This window comes from Ranitomeya imitator, chromosome 5, assembly GCF_032444005.1.
Source record: "Ranitomeya imitator isolate aRanImi1 chromosome 5, aRanImi1.pri, whole genome shotgun sequence".
Taxonomy (NCBI): Eukaryota; Metazoa; Chordata; class Amphibia; order Anura; family Dendrobatidae; genus Ranitomeya; species Ranitomeya imitator.
Genome location: NC_091286.1, coordinates 7,224,187 through 7,229,272, shown reverse-complemented (window position 1 = coordinate 7,229,272; position 5,086 = coordinate 7,224,187). Strand labels below are relative to the sequence as shown.

General features: G+C 44.5%; 1 long non-coding RNA gene across 1 annotated transcript; it reads right to left on the bottom strand.

Annotated features, from left to right (window-relative positions):
- Positions 1–1,586: 1,586 nt before the first annotated feature.
- LOC138680502 (uncharacterized) lies at positions 1,587–4,589 on the bottom strand. The gene is made up of 3 exons (XR_011321622.1): positions 4,490–4,589; positions 3,453–3,782; positions 1,587–2,121 (listed from the first exon to the last, which is right to left on the bottom strand). It is a non-coding gene; the product is annotated as an uncharacterized lncRNA (long non-coding RNA).
- Between the last annotated feature and the right edge of the window lie 497 nt (positions 4,590–5,086).

Genomic DNA, 5,086 nt, shown 5'->3' with positions numbered 1-5,086 from the left:
CCCTTGTTTCCTTTGTTTTTATTAATCTTGTGCGATGAACCCTGAGGTGACCCCATCAGACCGCTCTCCAGTCTGGGGGGACGGATCAGTGCACCGTGACTTGTGCCTCAGTCCCAGCAGGATCGCCGGGGTATCTGCAGACTGTGTAATAGGACAAGGTCATGAAGGGTTTTGCTCTGGATGTAAATAATTTGCTGGAACCTGAAGAGTATTGAATTTTCAGGACTTTTGTTCACATCTTCATTTTAGGCGCTGGATGATTAATATCCATAAGATTTTATTTAAACACAAGTGTCGTGGATTGGCCCCAGTGGGAGCGACGTTTCGCCAGATCTAATGTGAAGCTGCGTGTAGATCGGAGCAGGGAACATCTGTTGTAATTGAATTGTTATGACAACCACGTTATTGAAATGGCTCGCGAGCAGCTTTCCCACATTGACTGTGTCCGTCTCCTTTATGTGCTCTGCTCATGTAATGAAGACGCTGCCTTCAAAGAATCCTTGTAATTTATATTCCATAAATCAAAGATAAAGTTGTTGTGTATAGAAGAGCCGGGACTTGGCCGGCAGCCCTTCCTCTACCTAAACATTCCCACAAGGCTGTGAACTCTCAGTTTATCTGCTGTTCCCTGTCTATAGAAGCCAGGAGAGAACCCAAATATGTATCCTACATGGGAGCTCGCTCATGGCTTGTGTCCTAGAGGGGACGGGTACGGAGGTGCAAAGCAAATTCTTCCTGAAACTATAGGTTTGCTTTGTGTGAATCACCTAAAACAGGCAATGCCATTTTACACATTGCAGAAGATTGCACCAGATGATGGGTCACGTGACGTTGGGAGCTTCCCCATCATGCCTTGCAGCAATCTCATCACAGCCAATCAGCAGAGAATGTCGGAGCCAGTATAAAAGCAGAAGTGGGAAATGTAGCTGTCATTTGCTGGCGAAGCTGGATAGAGAGAGGACGTCGCAGATTCACCCTACAACCAAAAACACTGAATAAACTGCAGATGCTGTGTGACCGAGCAGTGAGGAAAAGAGAATAATAAAGATTTAATGGCTCGGGAGAGAGGAGAAGCTGTCGGCAATTGGAAGCTTCCTATGAGTTCAAATTTCTTGGTAAAATTGTGTGAATTTTGATGAATTTAAAGGAATGTTCCTTTCTGTTGACTGGTTCTGTCATACTACGATCTCTCTATATGCCTATACACGCTTGCTGCACCCTCCCTCTGTGTATAGACTGTCTATAAGGCCTATGGCGTGACATATGGTGTGTGTCTACTGTGGTTTTTTTCTCTTACCTCTTTGCAATATTACAATGAATAATACATGTAATTACCAGCGTACACTGCAGATAAATGCACCCGGTGTCCTTAGTGAGACACGTAAATGAAGTTTTACTGTTAGTAAGCACCGAGACCCGCAGGCCATAGTCATCCCTTGTATGCACAGGGGGCCGATCAGCAAAAGTTACAAATTCTGTTATATGGGAACCTTTCTAATAGCAAAGCACAGGCAGCTTTTTTTATTATTTATTATTTTTTTTATACATAGTCTTCAAAAAACATAATTCAGACACACGGGGCTCGAGCTAGTGTTCATGAAATCACATCCAATTTGCACTATTAAATGCAGCAGACTTTCAACACTAATACTGTAGTTGAAAACGCAGCATTTACGCTCCGGGAAAACCAGGCCATAAAGTCTTCAATGGTTGCAATAAATGCATTGATGTGGTACAATTGTGTTTTGTTCCCTCTAGCAGAGCCGACTTATACAAGTGGACGTGATTCCCACAAGTATCATGATGGGATCAGCATAATAGGCGATCGACAGTAAAAGTGATCGCTCGCTGCATTGACTTCACCCTTCCCAGCCTCGTCTGTGATGGTCTGCAGGCCCCAGACATGTGAGCGCTGTAATCTGAGGACGGTTCTATCAGTGGAGGCCGGAGGTGAATGGCTCTTCTCTATTTCAGCTGAACGTTCTCCATTGGGCCGGACAGTCACAGGATACGGCATCTAACGTTCTGCATTGGGCCGGACAGTCACAGGATACGGCACCTACTGTACGTTGTCTACCACACATCGTCTTTCTAGACGTTTTCTTCCAAGTCCTTTGCAAACTGCAAGAGGTGTTCATAATTTATAACTTTTCAGATTTTTTTGAAAGAAGCTTTAACTGCCTCCTGATTTTTGCTTTGTATTCATCCCCCGATACTTTTCATTACCTGCTCTGTGGCCTCCCCTCGAACACTCTCGCACCCCTCCAATCTATTCTAAACTCTGCTGCCCGACTAATCCACCTGTCCCCCCGCTATTCCCCGGCCTCTCCCCTCTGTCAATCCCTTCACTGGCTCCCCATTACCCAGAGACTCCAGTACAAAACCCCAACCATGACGTACAAAGCCATCCACATCCTGTCTCCTCCAAACATCTGTGACCTCGTCTCCCGGTACTTATCTACACGCAACCTCTGATCCTCACAAGATCTCCTTCTCTACTCCCATCTTATCTCCTCTTCCCACAATCGCATACAAGATTTCTCTCGCGTATCCCCCCTACTCTGGAACTCTCTACCACAACACATCAGACTCTCGCCTACCATCGAAACCTTCAAAAAAAACCTGAAGACCCACCTCTTCCGACAAGCCTATAACCTGCAGTAACCACCGATTGACCAAACCGCTGCATGACCAGCTCTATCCTCTCCTCCTGTATTCTCACCCATCCCTTGTAGACTGTGAGCCTTCGCGGGCAGGGTCCTCTCTCCTACTGTATCCTCACCCATCCCTTGTAGATTGTGAGCCCTCGCGGGCAGGGTCCTCTCTCCTGTATCCTCACCCATCCCTTGTAGATTGTGAGCCCTCGCGGGCAGGGTCCTCTCTCCTCCTGTATTCTCACCCATCCCTTGTAGACTGTGAGCCTTCGCGGGCAGGGTCCTCTCTCCTACTGTATCCTCACCCATCCCTTGTAGATTGTGAGCCCTCGCGGGCAGGGTCCTCTCTCCTGTATCCTCACCCATCCCTTGTAGATTGTGAGCCCTCGCGGACAGGGTCCTCTCTCCTCCTGTACCAGTTGTGACTTGTATTGTTCAAGATTATTTTACCTGTTTTTATTATGTATACCCCTCCTCACATGTAAAGCGCCATGGAATAAATGGCGCTATAATAATTACCTTTTCACAGGAGATTTTACTTTTTTCATTTATTTGTTGTGTAATAACCACATACTGGTTGCTATTTGTTTTCCCTGATCCTGAATAGTGAAGTAAATAGTAAAATATAAATATCGAACATGTCCATTTTCTATATAAATATATTTCTAAAGGTGCTATTGACATGAAATTCTCACCGATGTTGGTACCAACCCAGCCAATCCACACTGGACAGAAATCACCATAGATGTCCATAAATTGTGTAATAATGAGAAATGACTAAGTATTGAACACACTTACTGAAATTTAATTCATACAAAAGCCTTTGTTGGAGACAAATACAATACACCTGCTGTAAATGGAGAAACTGGTCGCAGGCATTGCTCAGGTGTGATTCTTGCTCATTCTGTCACCCAAACATTCTTCATATCCTGAAACGTCTGTGGCTGCTATGAGCTTTGACCTTTAGTTCCTTCCATACATTTTCTCTTGGATTCAGGTCCGGTGATCGACTCGGCCATTCTAGCAGATTTAGTTTCTCTTTTTTTAAACCAATTGAGAGTTTCCTTGGCTGTGTGTTTGGGATCATTGTCTTTCTGAAATGTGCACCCACGTTTCATCTTCATCCACCTGGAAGATGGCAGCAGATTTTTATCAAGAATGCCTTGTTACATACATATGCGTTCATCCTGCTTTCAATTATATGAAGTTTGCCAGTGCCGTATTCAGAAAAAAAAGCCCCACACCATGATGTTCCCACCTACAAACTTCACTGCAGGTTTGGTGTTTTAACATGGTGTATATTAAGGCATCCAAAGAGTTCAATTTTGGTCTCATCTGACCAGACTATATTCTCTCATTATTTCACAGGCTTGTCTAAATGTTGAACAAACGTTAAACATTCTTGAACATCCTTTTTGCGCCGCTGCAGAGTTTTGCATGTTCATACAGGCCATGGAGGTTGAGTGCATTACTTAGGGTACGTGCACATGGTACATCTGCAGTGTCCAACCCTCAGCGTCTAGATGTTACAGCATAGTGGATGGGATTTCAAGAAATTCCATGCCCACTATACATACACAGACGCCCGCGGCTTCCCTGCAGAGACGGACATGCGGTGCTTCTTCCCAGACTGCAGCATGTCTATTTATCTTGTGGAGAAGCTCAGTCTCCGCAAGATAAATGTCACCCGTAAAATGTATTGGACGCGGTGAATCAGCACGGTTCAATGAACACATGCAGCGTCACCTGCGTTCAAAAGCCGACAGCGGAATTGTGCTGCGTCCAAAGCGCTGCCGATTACTGACCGTGTGCACCTACCCTTATAACAATTGTACCTGCTGATTCCAGGCCTTTCTGTATCTCTCCACAGGTGGTCATTGGCTCTTGTACAACTCTTCTGATAATTCCTTTCACTCCTCTGAATTCTTGTTGGAAGCCTCTGGTCAGGGCTGGTTTATGGTGAAATGATGTTCTTTCCACTTCTGGATTATCCCCCCAACAGTGCTCCCTGGAATTTTCAGTAGTTTAGAAATTCCTTTGTAACAATGCCATCAGGATGTTTTGTAACAGTAAACGTCACACTAACATAATGTTGGATTACAGGACAGTCAGGTGGGTGGTTTTATCTTTCCATTGTGCATCCCTCCTAGAGGGTCTGCCATACCAGGTCACTGTGTGGAGCGGACAGAGCAACATCTTCCTGTTATAAAACTCCATTTAATGCATTATTCCTATATCATTGATGTGATGGATATTCAGATGATCAAAGCAGATCCCATTCCTGAATAAGTCTCATTTTATTGTGGTCAAAATAAGCATTCAAATAGTTGCACTCTGTAGTGCTAAAGCACGTAAATATGTAATATATGAATAGCATTACTGCTCTAGAGAATAAGAAACAATGGAGATACTTGGCACATAATTTGGCCGAT